The following is a 16,606-nucleotide window of genomic DNA, read 5'->3' on the forward strand; positions in this document are numbered from 1 at the left end:
AAAGCTTCATGGCCCTGGGTTTATAGGATGGGTCTTGGCTCAGATGTCACTCTCCAGAGAGGCTTTCCTTCACCATTCCTCAGCACATCCTACAGCCCCTCTTTCCTCCAGCACACATCCTGTTGCATTTTTCTTAGCACTTATCCCTCTCTGAGATCATCTTGTTTGTTTGTTTGACTTCCAGTTAAATGTAAGCCCTTGAAGGCATGGATCTTGCCTGTCTTACTCAATAATAATTCTCAGTACCTCGCCTATAGTAAAGGCTCAGTGAGTATTTATTGAAAAATGAAATAATACTTATTTGGGGAGTGAATGAATTACTGAAATCATCTAGTTTATCTGTTTAGCTTCCACTAGACTGTTAGCCTCTGAGGGTGAGGCCCTTGCCAGACTCGTTCAATGATTCGCCTCATACCTACATAATAATTATTTGTTGCATAAATGATTGAATGACTAAGAAGTAAGGAGGCAAGAGGGAATAGCATGTGGTTTTATCCACAGCTGAGCTTTGCCCAGTGGACAAATTGCCCGGCCTAGCTTTCAGCATAAGTCTTCCCTCGCCTGCAGAACAATTTGCTTTTTTAAATGATGGCCATGGAGGAAGATCTTTACATCTGGCTACTTAGAAGCTAGTTAGAAGCATCGCCTCATTCTTTTTTTTTTTTTTTTAAAGATTGGCACCTGAGCAAACAACTCTTGCCAATCTTTTTTTCCCCTGCTTTATCTCCCTAAATCCCCCCAGTACATAGTTGTATATCATTAGTTGTGGGCCCTTCTAGTTGTGGCATGTGGGACGCCGCCTCAATGTGGCCTGATGAGCGGCGTCATGTCCGCGCCCAGGATCCTAACCGGGGAAACTCTGGGCCGTGGAAGCAGAGCACGCAAACTTAACCACTCGGCCACGGGCCAGCCCCACTGCCTCATTCTTGTTCTTAGCTCATTATATTATTAAAAACAAATAAAAGTCAGGTTAATTTAGGAGGGAGGATAATTTTTTAAAATAGCCAAAGCCCTTTATATAGAAAAACAGAAAAATTACATTAGACAGGAAGGACATAATATGGTCTGATAGTTGCTAAGTGCAATTTGTGGTACCTAGGACTTTATTTTTTTTTTTAAAAAAACCAAACCTACTGTACTTAGAGTGAATTCTTGGGGAAGTGATGCTTTAAGGGCTGCTGAGAGTGCCTCAGCCTTGATTAAGATGCGAAGTCAATGTTGCTGAATGTTAAAAACACTGGTGCAGGAACCACCAGCACAGAACAGCCTGTCCCTGCTATTCCTGGAGCTCCGTAAGCTGCTCCCCATCCAGGATTCCTATTCTGTTTATTTTAGAGAATGTTGTTCTGCCCCCTAGTTCAAGATTCCTGTTTTCTAAAGTCGTGAAAATTAAATGACATCTATCCCCTACCCCTACTACAGCAGTCTGTTGATTTTACTTACTACATCTGGAGTGAGGGGAATGGGGGCATGGAAGGATGGAGCTGTAGGACCCAAGTCTCTTTTCTGTGTGTTTCTCCAAGGTGGAAATAATACCCCTTGTACTTGAATTTGAACTATATATACTACCTCTTCGAGACTCACTTAGAAACACACAGAGGAAACAAATTAGTGATTTTCGGATACCTAAGCATTGTATCGTTGACTGTGCCTCTCACAGAAACAGGGAAGTCATTAGCAGGTCGTTAATTTGACTTGAAATTAAGTAGGTGACTGGCTCTTGGGGCACTTGCCACAATGATGACACATAGTCCCCAGATCCGTGCCTTCCCTGTGCCTGGGGGAGGGAGGAATGCAGATGTGATTCCTACCAGCAAGGAACTTCGCATCTGGCTGAGGAGCCAAAACACAAGTCAAGAAATAACTGGAAGATATTTAAAGCGAGGCTTAGGTGTTTAGAGCAGAGAGACCCATGACTGTGAACTGCAGCCTCTTGGGCGGGCTTCCTGGAAGCCATCGTGGGAGGAGCATCATGGGAGGAGCAGAGGAGGATTTGGCTGAAAGGCTGAGATCAGGGGTTGATATGGGAAGAGGCAGTGTAGCGGCCCACGCTGGCGGGGCCGAGACAGGCCTCGCAGGAGAGGCGGATGAAGTCACAGGCTGCAGCCTCAGTTGGGCCCCTGCTCCTTTTGTTTCCAAACTCAGTCATTCACACGCTGTATTTACACTTTGCCCTATCTAACCCGTTCCATCATTATTTAATTTTTTGTATCAGCTTCTTTACAAATACACTTTAAATGAAACTTTATATAACTACTGTCAATAGAAATTTGGTATTTGTTTCCTGCTATACACTAAATATATAACTATTAATATAAAACAGTCAGCCTGTGGCCCTCCCCCCTTCATATTCTCCAGTAGTGGGCTTGTCTCACTTTGAGATTGATTTCCAAGCTTCGTAGCCACTCTTTTGACTCTTTTCCTTTCTGTTCAAACTCCAATCTCATCTTTTCCTCGGAACCTCTCAGCAATAACCTTTATCTCTGAATTCACTGTGAACTTCAACTTTCCTTCCTTCCTCTTTAACATTTCTTGTATTCTCATTAATCCTCTCTGTATTTCTCCTGGACTCAGAGAACATATTTTTTTCTCCTTTCTGATCTTTTTGCCTTTGCTCTCTTCATTTATTCATTCAATAGATAGCCACAAATCATCTGTTCCTGGCCATCCCTGTCCTCATGGAGCTTATACTATCAGTGGTTCTCAACCAGGGGCAATTTCCTCGCTAGTGTCGCCATTTTGAAACCCTGGGCTTAGCTAACAACTTCTCATGATCTGGCCTAGTCTACCTGTCTGGCCTTTATCTTTTGTCCTCCCATTATGCAACTCAGCTGAACCCTACAGCTCCATCCATTACTCGCTGCCCCTCAACTGGCTACATGTTTCCACACCCTTGAACTTTGTACATGGCGTTCTCTGCCCAGAATGCATCTTCCCCTTATTTGACCTGAAGAGTCCTACTCACATCTTGAGACTGTGCAAATACTTCAGTCCCCTTGAGTGCCTCACTGATACGCCTCTCCCCTAGCTCAGCACGATGCTTTGTTTGTGCTTCTGTGCTGCTGTCGGCGTTTATATAGACCTTATAATCATAGTTTATGTGTGTGTGTGTGTCCCCACAACTGGAGTACACTATTCAAGGACTTGATTAATTTTCCCATGGGTCTCTCCCAATCCTTAGCTTCAAATCATTGCCTTCCAACATGCTTTTTCTTTGGGAACCATTCCTTGTCAATTTTCTCTTCTCAGATGTTAACTGCCTTCATTCCATGTGAGGTCGTCTACTGGTGGTTCAAAGTATGAGGGAGGAGGTCTTGACAGAAGTTTAAAGTACAAAATGATGACTTCTGTCTTAGTCCGTTCAGGCTGCTATAACAAAATACCACAGGCCGAGTGGCTTATAAACAACAGAAGTTTATTTCTCACAGTTCTGGAGGCTGGAAGTCCAAGATTGGGATGCCAGTGTGGTGGAATGAGGGTCCTCTTCTGGGTTGCCAACTTTTCATTGTGTCATTTTGTGGAAGGGGCTGGGGAGCTCTCTCAGGCCTTTTTTATAGGAGCTATAATCTCCTTCATTTGGGGACCTCCCAAAGGTCCCATCTCCTAATACCACCACATTGGGCATTTGGATTTCAACTTATGGCTTTGGGGGGAGGGGTGGGACACAAACATTCATCTGATAGCAACAACCTCTGTGTTAGAGGGATGGGGGGTGCTTCTTATCTAACTCTTCATTTTTTGAGCCCTTGCTGTAATGTGGCTACTTATGGAAGCAAGAATCATCAAAACATGCAAATATTCACGACTGAACAAAATACTTGTGAACTTGATGCCTGCTGAAAGCACTAGTTGAGACCCTCATCTGTGGAGCCCAAGTATTTGCTGGCTAGCCTCTCATGGTTGTCCATGGCTAAAAATGGACCCTAAATGGTTGGAAAGTGAAACAGAAACTCTTGGAAAAGATGCAGGATTTCATCAGGTTGAGGAGTCCCTGAATATTTCTGCAAAGATCTCCATCACTGTGATTGGGCTGTGAAATTCAAACATATTGTGTTGTGCTTTTTCCAGTTTGGTGGTGAAAATTATGGTAAAAACTGGCACTTGATTCGTTCTATGTAATAAGAATTTGCATAGAGTTGCAATTTTAACCTAAGTTGTGTTTGTGTGTGTATCTCATAATATGTATAAATAAATATCATAATATATGCGTATGTATCACTTCATATCTGCATACATGTATATGTGCGTGTGTATATATAAACTTACTATCATTATTGTATAATTCATTTTTCAGGATAAACTCTCAGGCACACTTTCTGTTTTTCATTATTTACTATGAAATTTTGGTCTTGGTTTTAAGTGGATTTGGCGGGCTTACTGGGCACCAATTTTACACTAAAAATGAGAGTTTTCTTAAACCCCGAGAGCTGGGACTACATGGGAAGGTCAGTTAGGAGAACTATGCAATAAGTACTCACGGTGAGAAACAGCAAGAGGGGAGGTGACGGAGGGCAGGGGGGAAGTTTGAGGCATCTTGAGGAAGCCCTACTAGCAGAATCCTTGCACACACTCTCACCTTTCCACTTTGTGACCCAAGCAGCCCTCACAAAATGGAGAACCGGAGTCTGTGTGGCCACAGAATGAGCCAGAGAGAAGTGATCTGCACAACTCAAGCCTGAGACTTCAACATCCCTTGACCTCTCCTACCTGGGCAATTTCACTGGTGCTAGAAGGAGAGACCCGAAAGCAGGAGGAGCGCAAAGGCCCGCCAGGACCAGGGGCCCTGGAGCACACCCGCTTGTCTCTGCAAAAGGGACCTCCCCATTTTGGGAATCTCACATTACTTCTAATTTAACAAGTATCTTGAGTCAAATTCAATTTCATTCCCATTAGTGACTGAAGATTTTGGGTAATTGTCCAGAACTTCCTATTTATATGATTTTCCCCCTGCTTTCTGTTTACCTAAGTATCTAACCAAGTTATCCCTAAATTCCTATCATAAGAAATGAATCTCTTCTCCTGGGAAGACTTTGACTATTCCAGTAATTCCTCATCCTGAGAAATTAGGGTAATTTCTTAAAGCTAAATCAATTTGTCTTATTAGCAGTGTTCCCATAAACAGGCTGTCCATATCAGAATGAGCTTCACTCTCTATGCTAAAAGCTTTTACCATGAAAAGACTCCCTCACATACACTCTCACACACAAAATTAGGCAATAAAACCTGGCCAGAAATTCTTAACAGGATAATAAAAATGTCATCATTGCATGCGTGCCCTAAGATGAACACTTCTTGCAATCCTTTCTTTCACGTTCGTTTGATGTGTTTCGTTTGGTCCCTATTACCACGTCAGGAGACGGAAAGGTGAAAGGAGGTCCACTGGCCAGCCGCCAAGTGTCTGAAGACCAAAGAAGGCTCAGAGTAGCATTTGTATGAACATAGACATCAGCCGCGTTTTCCTTTTTTCTTTTCCCATGTAAAGGACGTTTCTCATTTGAAGTCACCCAGACAGTGACCTGCTATTTGGTGACCACAGCCAACATAGCACGTCAACTGCTCACCTCCCAGTGTCATCAGGGGAGAGGGGGTGTCACCCTCTCTGTGAGAGGCATAATTAGGTTTACAAAAGGGGACAGAGCCTGGGCAGTCTCCTCCATTTTGCTGGAGGCAAATTAGTTCTCTATCTTTACTAGAGGCAAATGGACCAAGCTAGAAACAGACTAGGCCTTGTAGGGGACTCCCCTTCCAAGTGCCCCCATCCACAGGGAACCTTGGAAACAGGGAATTACAAATGCAGCTGCATATTGGCCTGGGATGGATTCAGATAGCTCCTTTTTGTGCAGCCTATTCTTGTTCAACTTTATCTTGATGACCTTTCGGATATAACATCTCAGCGGCCAACAGTGGGAACACTGAGGGAGAGAACAATTACAGCCACAATCCACTTCCTGAAAGCAGTTCAGCTAACTGCAGTTTCAAAGGATCAAACTGGCACCTCTGTCAATCCCCTGGGGTCCGACCCATTCAATAATGAGTGCCTGGGAGTTTTCTAGGATTAATAAATATCTTGTCTTTCTCCAAAGCACCTCAGAGTGCATCACATATATCCTCTCATTTGCCAGTGTGACACCTTGTAAAGAAAGGAGTTGGGGACTATTATTCCTGCTTTACAGCTAGAAAATGGAAGCAAAGAGAAGGCAGTGCCTTTCCTGTCACAGGGGCCTTCCACTTCCCAGCCTTATCCTCTCATTGCTAGATTATGGTGTGGGGACCGGGGGGTGGGGGTGTGACATTACAACACAACACTTGTGTAGTGTACTTACCTTGTTCCCCAAGTTGTAGGTGGCATGCCCAGCCACTGCAGAGCATGGATGTTTGACATCACAGAGTGTGACCTGCCGGGTTACCCTTATTCCATCTGTAAGAAGGTGAGTGTGTTACAATGTTTTGAAAATAAGTGAAAGTACAATAAATACATCCTGGATTCTATGCGCAGAATTTGGGGTAGAGTCAGCTTTTTGCCTTACTATGGTCCTTCCTAAGAGGTCCCTTCTGTAGAAGTGTGACGTTTTATGTATGTTTAAGAAGTTGTATTAAAAACAAGCACAAAAGGATGGAAGGGTGGAAGGAAAGTCAGAGGTTTGCCAGGAATTATCTTGTCAGAACTGACCTGGCACTTTTAAAAAACACGTTATTTCATCGTCAAAACTCAGCCCCCAGTACAGAAGGATGGCGTGATACTGTAGAGTAGCTGAGGAGCTTAACAGTATGTAGGTAGAGGTTCTTGATAAGGCTCCAACAGGAATCTTCGGTGGTTCTTTCCCAAGATCCTGGGAGTCAACAATACTAGACAGCAGATATCTGCAGGCTTGGCAGGTGGCCCCTCCTCTACTCACCTGGGAGTTTGTTGCTTTTCATGTTGCCAAGATGCCCAAACTGGTTGATCCACTCAGTTCAAGAAAGAAAGACTAAATCGGGTTATTGGCATCCAAGATGGAAACCAGAACATTTGGTGGCCGGTCTCACTAGCAAAATCTAGGCACAGCCTTTATGTACCTAAACATCATGTTCGAAAACCTTTAGGAAGGGAAAACACAGAGATGTTGGCTTCCATTCCCATTGTGTATTCTTGTGCTTCCTCCCAAACAAAATTCAACAAAACAAAAAAGGAGTGTATCCTTTCTGTCTTTTTGCATGATTCTCAACTGAGAAAATGGAACGTCTGTCACATCTGGATGCTCCAACATGAGGTCGGAAATTTGCCATGAAGTATAATGTAAACTCATACCATTCTAGACTACAAAGCAAACCAAAGCCCAGCACTCAGGATCAGAGGTGTCCGTAGGCCTGCAAGAATCCAGGGTTTTGGTCTTCTTAGTTCTGATGAGAGTGCTTGGACAGAGGGAACAGTCCAGAAAGATGGTCTGCCTTGTTCACAGCTGTTTCTCCAGTGCCTTCCCAGGACCAGCACAGTGCCAGGCCCATAGTAGCTGCTCAATAAGCACTTGTTGAGTGAATAAAGGAACAAAGTGAAAGCAAGGCAAGCCCTAGCTTAGGTGACACCATGCCTTACGTATTGATAGGAGTCAGCAACAGTGTGGACAGGTTTAGGAAGCTGGACAATTACCAGGATTTGGGACTTGCAAGGCACAACAGGAAGGTCTCAAAGCCAGAAAGGACACAAGGTTACTGGGAACGAACCACCAGGTGCCAAGTCTGAGCAGTGTCCCTAGTAGCTGTATGGGTCAGTCTAGGGAGACTGGTCTCTGAGGCCAGTGAGAAGCAGGGGCAGCACCTCAGCTGGCGGCTCAGAGCAAGCCTGGAGGGAGGGATGTGCCCACAGCCCAAACTGCCTTCATTTGAAAGAACAGCTGTTTGCTTGGGCGTAAGGCTGGGGAAAAAAGAGCTGAGCCATACGTCCTTAGTAAATCAGTGCATGGCCCTATTTGAAAAAGTGCCTGAATGATTGATTAGAAAGTAATCAGCCAGCCCCTGCATATTGCTTTACTTGTGCACTGCAAGTTTGCTTAATGCCAAAATGTACCCAAATCCACCCTGCTCCTTCCACTTCTATTTTTCATCAAGGAAATATTTGACAAATGCATGGACTGAAACCACCGGGGAAGAGAAGAAAGTAAGAAATTTTCTTAAGGGCTAGGACTGCAAAATGAAGCATCAGCTCCAACAGAAAATACCTCTTTTTATGGAGTGTGTGTTACAGTAAACAACGATGAAAATGTTTATGAGTCCTTGCAGGCTGAATCTTCGGTTCCACAGACCTTTCTTCCAAAAACTTCAGACACCTAGCAGATGGGGAAACACAGGCACCAGAGCCATGTGTTGAGAATCTTTGGAATGCAGTGAAGTAAGACCACGTCGGCATGTCTAGGCTTCTTTCCTTTTCTGACTCGTCTATTCACTAAGAGTAATAATGTAGAAAAAGCCTGCTGTAAGAAGTAATTTCAGTGTTTTCTCACTTCTTCAAATGGCATTGACTATAACTCTGAATAAGGCGAAATCTTCAAATAGCTTTAGTTATTTACATCAGCCAACTGGTGTCTCAGCACAAATACGTTCAGGTATTTACATTTTTAACAGGATTAATCAACAAATAGCATTGGTTGTATATCTACTAAAATTATACGTTGGGTAATTGTGACTTATTTGAAAAGCTAATATAAAATCTTTTAAGCTTTATTCAAAATTAATTGAAAAATACAGAAATCAATAGCTTTCTTTCATACCAGCAATGATTACATATAAGCAATAATGGAAAATTTCCATTCAAAATAACCCAAAATATGAAATACCTAGGAAGAATCTTAGCAAGAGGAGCAGAGGGCCTATATGAAGAGAATCATAAAATTTTTCAGAGGAACATAACAGGAAACTTGAATAAAGGAAGACATACCACGCTCCTGGGCAGGAAGATTGAATGTTTGATCTTGTCAATTCTCCCCAAATTAGTTTAATGAAATTTCAATCAAAATCCCAATGGGATGCTTTTGGAACCTGACAGAGTGATTCTAATATTCATTTGGAAGAATAAAGAAGTGAGAATAGCCAAGAAAGATTTGAAAAGGCAAAGAGGAAAATTTGATCTGCCAGATATTACAACATATTATCCAGCTATAGTAGCTAAAATAGTGTGATACTGGGCAAGAATGGGTAAAGAGAAATGGGTAGCCTTGGAATAAGCCATAAAGTGTATGATACTTCAGCATTTGATTTAAATTTAGTTTGATTAAATACTTTAGCATTTGATTTAAATCCAAGGGGAAAGAATGGATTGGTAAAAAATGGTGCTGGAGCAGTCAGTTAAGTATTGGGAAAAAACAGAAAGTTGTATTATCTCAAGTTATACACTTAAATCAATTCTAGATTAATTAAAGAGATAAATATTAAAAAATCGAATCATTCATACAAATTACTGTGTAACTAGGACTGATTCACAAATACAGAAAACATCAAAAACAAAATTAAAAGGAAGCTATAGTATGAAAATATTTACCACAAATATGATGAATTGAGTTAATTTTCTTACTATAAAAAACTTATATAAACTATTAAAAACCCACTAAAACTCTTTAGAAAATAAAAAATTTCATGAACAATTGGTAGAAAAAGTGCAAATGGTTAATAGATGTGAAAAAATGCTCAATCATTCTGGTGATCCAGGAAATGCAAATTAAAACAGTATCCCATTTTTGGCTTATTAAATAAGCAATGATTAAAATGTAACTCTTACTTAGAGTTGGTGAGTGTGAAATAGGCACTCTCATACACTTCTGTTGAAAATATAAATTGGCACAATCTTTCTTGAGAACAATTTAGCAATATCTATTCAGAGCCTTAAACATTCCTCTTTGTTCTTGTGATTTTCAATGCAGAAGTCTACTGTAACAAAATATTCAGAAATTTGGATAAAGATCTAGATCGCAGAATTATTTTTAATAATGTAAAATCGGAAAAACTTAAATGTTCAAAAAATGATTCACTTGTTGGATCATGAAGGAACAGAAGTAGTCTTTCCATGGGAGGAAAGAGGGAGGAGGGAATTCTAGGGAGAAAGGAGAACATGGGAAATACTAGAGGTGTGTGAAAGTTCACTGCATGGCCAATTTGGAGACTGTCATGGATGAGGTGGGGCATGTAGGGGAGTAGGATGAGATGAGACTCAGAAACTCTTATGTAGTGGTCTATCTCCCTCATGGGAATTTAAGATGTAAAGATTCTGTGTTGGTCATCTTTATATCCTCTCAAGTTCCTATTGGGTGTTTAATAAATGTCTGTTAGGTTATAAATAGATTTCTTTCAGATATTGAGCGTTGAGAGGTTGAGTTGTGGTGTTACTCTATAGCCTATGAAGATCTACCAAAGTTTCTTAGAAAGAAAACTAATAAAGACCCTTCCTAAGTAACTAGATTGATTCATTTTTACGACATGCATTAAACGATATTTTAAAACAGCCTTATTTGGACTTCAGTCAGCAGGGGGTGCCCCGATGCTGGAAATTCTAATCTTAATAAAGAATAACATTTGTTTATTAATCTTATGGTTCTTCATCCTGGTTACTCTCTGTTTCCTCTGTGCCCCTGCCTCTCCTTGCTCTCCACCCTTCACAATTTTTCATTTCTCACTACCACACACATGCACTACCAGTAGATAAATAATGCCTCAAAACCACCAGTTACAAAACTGGGTTTTAAAAAGAGTTAACTTAATATTGTTATTTATTACAGTTTTTAAAGGTAAGTGTGACATTTTAAAGAAATTGGTACTATATGGAGAAGAGTTTAAATTGTGCTTATAATTTACTCAGGGCAAATTTTCCATCAGAATAGGTGAGAATGTACTAGAAAAAATGGAGGTGATATTTTAATGGTCCATGTGGACACTAGTACTGCAATTGGAACAAGAATAATAGTGACCTTTAGAGAAAGGATATTTCATAAAGGGTTCATTAAAAAGATGGACTTAGCTTTTGGAACATTATCAAAGTTCTTCATGAAACAGAATTAATAAAATGCTGTGGTTTATTGAAATTTCAAAAAGGGACAGAAAACTGTGGAGTTGTGAGGAAGAGTTGAGGGAAAAGTAAAATGAGGTTTGGATATGGTATTTTGGGTACAGAAACAAACTTGAATGGCATATTTAAAATTTGAAGATGATAGCTAAAAATATTGCACCAGAATAATAAGCCTTGCAATCAAAACATAGGAAATAGGAATCAGCATTTGATGGAAGACAAACAAACAGTTATAGAATTCAAGAAAGCACAACCTGAATAGGAAAAGTGAGCTATTTGTGGTGGTGGGGAGTTTGGAAACTTGGAGATGCTTAAATTTCATTAGATAATCCTGTGCTCTTTTGGAATGATGATACAGGGAGCACTGGAGATTTTCTCCCTTTCAATTTCTTTAAAATGCTTATAAAGTGGCTTAAAATAAAAGAAAAATATCATCTATGAAAATAATCAGGGAAATCAAATTCAATCAAAAGTTTTATACCTTTTATAGAAGGAAAAAGCACAAAGCTAAAATAAAAAGAAAAACACGACATGGAACTCTTACTAAAAGTCAAAGATGCTCGAAAGGGATTCTAAAAGATATTTCAACATTGTGCTGCTGGTGAATAACGTACTTAAAAGAAGTCACACAGATAACCTAAAACTAAAAGTTTGTACAAAGATATAGCAATGATAATAAATATAGGAAAACAAAGCCTTCAATAATAATATCAAATAATTCAGGATAAAACATAAGTGAAATAAATGGGTGGTTATACACAGGTAAACACAGTACATACTTAAGATATAATTGTGAACTTATATGCACCAAATAACATAGCAACAAAACACACAAAGCAAAGACTGTAAGAACATCAAGTAGAAACTAACAAAATTCAGTTATAGGGGAGCATTAAATTCCTTATAATCAAAATCACAAGTAAAGAAGACAAAATTCTGTAGTCTGTGAATGAGATATACTTTCTTTAGAATTACTCATAGAACACTTACCAATCATATCACTTGCTAGTTTACATAAAATTAAATTAATAAACTTCACCAGAGGTTTTATAGGCTACATTCTAACCAAAATACAACTAAAACTTGAAATTAAAAGCCTTAGGAATAAACAAACAAAATCACCAATTACTCTGATTTTTAAAAATAATCAACTAAAGAACAACTGGGATAATGAGAAAATCAAGAACTCAATAAAAGACAATTTAGAAAATAATAATATACTACATATCAAAATCAATGCGTAGAGAAAATATTAATAAATGCTTTAAATGTTTTACTGTTAAAATTAAAAAGAGAAAGTAAATAAATTATTCAACTTAATACCTCAGAGAAGAAAAAACACAATGAAAGAAATAAAGAGGAAAAGTCACAAATTGGAAATCAAAGGATAAAGTCATCAAAAGCAAGAGCTGATTCCTTGAAACTTTAATAATATAGACAAATTTCTGATAAGTCAAATCAAGAAAACCCCAAAAAACACATAAAAATAAAAATTAGAAAGGAAATAGAAACTCTATTGAAACAAAAAGCAAGAATAAGCATCTCTAAGTTAGCTACTGCATTTGTAATTCTCAAAGAAATGGGCAATTTCATGCAAAATAAAAATTCCTAAAGTTGGCGCAAGACAAAGAAAATTTTTATAGATTAGTAAGAGAGGAAAAAATCAGGAAGTCATCAAAGGACTATCATGATTCCAAGAAAAAGGCTCTGAAGCTGAATGGATTTTAAAAATATTTTAAGAAAGAGATAAAACTATGTTACTAATAGTGTTTCTGACAGAGAAATATTAAATACACTACTGATAAGGATAAGCACCCCAAACAACTAGTTAATGTTATGAATATAGAGGGGAAAATCTTAAATAAAACCCATCAAAAGGGCATTGATTACAAAGTAAAATGTATCCCTGAAATGCAAGGATGGTTTAATTATGAAATCATATAAGACATCAATGAATTAAATGAAAATCTATATATGATCATTTCCATGGATACTGAAAAGTAATTTGAAGAAATTCAACACATATTCCATCTACACATTTTTAAAAATAAAGGACTAGAAGTATACTTTCTTAATATATTATGAAATTGTTTTTTTTAATCAAGAGACAGTTATAATTGATGGACAACCCTGGAGACCCTTCATTAAAAGCAGAATGAACTTAAGATGCTGCCTTAATTTAATATTGTTTTGGAATGTCTGTTCAATAAATTAAGAACCAGAATTAAGACATATTAGGCCCACAGAGATAAAATATTCAATTTCAGGTGACCAAAATTGTAAATAAACCTGCTCTCTCTCTCTAGAGAGAAAGAAGAGATGTCTAAAACCGATAGTATTCCTATATATCAGGAATAACACCTCATTAATTGTAACAAGAAAATTAATTAAAGTTTATTATTTAGCAAAAACTTAACAATGGATAGATGTATGAAAGACAATGAAAATTTACTGGAAAGTACAAAGGAAGACAATGGAATGTAGAGCAATGCTGTGTTCTAGAAGAGAATAAAGTTTTTAAGGAGGAGAATTCTCCCCAAGTCCAATTAAAATCTCTAGAAGACATTAAGGAGAACAAACAAATGAAAATAGTGGAAGTAAATAATTACAAAATTCATGAGAAAAGAATGACCCTAGAAAAACACAAATTATTTAAATAAGTGGAGACTAACTCGACTGGCAGAGGTGGCTTGTCCAAGAGGCTAATGAAGCTTAAGCTTCTTTGCTCTCACTGTGTGGACCCGCCCCAGGTCCTGCGAGGAGCTTTAGCAATGTGTTTCATGGTCATACCTTTTTGTAAATTTTACAAAAGTGATAAATACATTTTCTTTATGAACCCCCACACCCCCCAAATTGTATAAGCTCCAGATGCCACAATATTAGATTCTACCATGCCAGATATAAAATTGCATTATAAATGTACAATAACTAAAAGGTTACCCAAGTGGTGTAGAAAAAAAATCAATAGAATAGAGAAAAAGCCAGGAATGAATCCATTGATAAAATTTATATGAGAAAGTGTCACAAAGATGTGATGAAAGAATGAATAATTTAATATATGGTATTGAGTAACAGTCTGGATGATGTTCGAATATTAGCAACAGTGTGGGATGGACACCATGTGCTGAGAGGTGAGAACAGATTCTGGCTGTTTCCACTAGGTGCTGCTGTCCAGGAAGGTGTGAGTTTAATCCACCCCTGGCTTTCACTAGGACATTGGGAGATGCCTTGTGGGTTTGCATTCGAACTATATTGGGCTCCAGATGGATTAGTACATTAAACATAAGACATTTGACTCTAAGCAGACATTTGGCAGCGTGATAATACTTTCTAAGGACTGAAGCAATAGAAGGCACCAAACATTTGGCTCACTAGACTGTCTACCACGTTAATAAAATGAAAACAAACAAAAATCAAAAAGGAAACAACTATTCTGCAAAAACTGTGGGAATCAATTGTGACAAAGAGTTAAGATTTAAAGAAGCCACTTCAACATGTCAATGTATGCCAGGAAAATGGGGATTCCAATAAACAAAGAAACAAAGTTCATAAGTGGACAACATGCACAAAAGCAAAGAGTAAACAAACATAGGAGGAAGTGTTGGGCTTCCATACGAATTAAAGAAACCCTACGTAGGACAGCAATAGGTGCCATTAAAACAGTTCATATTAGCAAAAACGTTTCAAAACAGCATAGCTGGTGCTGGTAAGGCTGTAGGTACACTGGTATGTATGTTACAGGTAATAATAATAATACAAGGAATAAAAGCAATATATTGGCAATTTAAAAGTAGAATAATAAAAATGTTTCTGCCTTTTTACGCCATAATCCCACATTTGAGAAAAGGCATAGTCCATGGAAGAGAATAGGAAATTTTGAGTTGGAAATTCTAGGTTTGAATCCTGATTTAATACTTCAAGCTGAGTGATCAGGGAAAATTGTTTAATTTCTCTCTGGTCCTCAGTTTCCTCATTTGCAAGTTTGGGGTTATTACATGGACCTTAGAGGGCTCCAGGGAGGGTTACATGCAATATTGTGCACGTAAACTAAGAGCCCTGTGTTTCCATGGCACTTTGTACCTTTGTCCTCGAGCCTCAGCTTCCTTATCTGTAACACGGGAATAATACTGCCTATCTCACAAGCTTGTTGGGATAATGCATTCATTCATACATTCATTCATTCAACCACCAGGATCAAGTCGTTACAGGGAGCTGACCTAGCTTTCTGGCGGGAACAAGGCAAGCCCAATCAGCCATTCCACATCCAAATGGAGCTCAGAGCCCACTTGGGTTTGTCCTATGGCGATCATGCCGCAGGCACCAACAAACGCACACATGCTATAATTAGTCAGCAGTTCTGCAGACCACACTCAGTGCTCCTCATGGGAGATTTCACATTTGTATTCCTTTTTTGTGCCCTTTGCATAGAACATGAGCTCAAATTAACATTCCATCTGTTTGTGCATGCATAAATGTTTACAGGAGGGTAATTTGTTTTAATGACTAATCGGAAGTCACCTAAATGTCCAATACAAGAGGAGTGGCTAAGCAAATGGTGTTGTAATTACTTAGCAGAAGAGTTTGCATCCATTAAAATGGAAAATTGTGAGGATCATGAAAGACATAGAAAATATTTGATATAATATTACATGGGGAACAAGAACAGAGTACAAAAGGGCATATACTTCACAGTTACAATTATATGTCCAAAGTGAAAGTGGATATTGAAAAATAAGCATTTTTATTACAGCCAAGGGGTTCTGGGTGAAGTTTTAGAATTCCTTGAAGGATTTGAAAATATTATGTTAGTAATAAAAAAAACAATAACAATGAGAAAGAAAATGGCTGCTGCGTAGGGAGAAAAACAGGTGATATTATTTAATTTTTTTCTGAAATATAACTTGCCAAGAGTAGAGTGCACTAGCGTGCACTGGATGAATTTTTACGTATGTATACACCTGCTTAAACTCCACTCAGATCAATTTATGGAGCCTTAACAATGGATAATTTTAAATGGGAAAAATAGTTTTGGTGTATAGTATTGTGAGGGTAGAAAACTACCAGTATTATTTTGCAGAAAGAGATCACTGTGTTACTAATGGGAAGATAAAATGTTAGAATGTGTAAAATCAGCAGAGAGTCTAGAGTCCATTTTTAGATGGAGTTCAGAAGTTGACAGATTTTCCAAGGCAAACAATGCGAGCAGACTTTCCTTTTACACTAAAAGGCCCAAATGGAAGAAAATCACTTTAGAATGATTACATATAATATGCATAACTACAAATCTGACACCACCAAAATAATATGCATAACCTCAGTTCTCCTTTTAGCAGGATAAACAAAGCAACATAGAAAAATCTGACTGGAAATGTGATTCTCTAATGCTGCTCCCTCATTTGGGACTGGGAAAAGGGAGGCACGTCAAAGAAGCAATCTGGAAACAGGAAGGCTATGCCTGTCTGTTTCCCTGCCCTCATTCTTCCCCCTGCTTTCCTCCAAAATGCAAATACACATTAATATATTCCTCTCGCAGCCATCCTAACTCCCAAACCACAAACACTGACGCCTTCTGTGATT

At 38.7% G+C, this 16,606-nt stretch overlaps 1 long non-coding RNA gene across 1 annotated transcript in view; it reads left to right on the forward strand.

Moving 5' to 3' along the window:
* LOC124248922 (uncharacterized) overlaps positions 1-16,606 on the forward strand; it is a 30,196-nt gene that overhangs the window by 1,377 nt on the left and 12,213 nt on the right. Inside the window, exon 2 of the long non-coding RNA XR_006891178.1 lies at positions 6,337-6,428. This is a non-coding gene — a long non-coding RNA (uncharacterized LOC124248922). The remainder of the gene's footprint in view (positions 1-6,336; positions 6,429-16,606) is intronic.

The sequence above is a fragment of the Equus quagga genome, chromosome 12 (assembly GCF_021613505.1).
Source record: "Equus quagga isolate Etosha38 chromosome 12, UCLA_HA_Equagga_1.0, whole genome shotgun sequence".
Taxonomy (NCBI): Eukaryota; Metazoa; Chordata; class Mammalia; order Perissodactyla; family Equidae; genus Equus; species Equus quagga.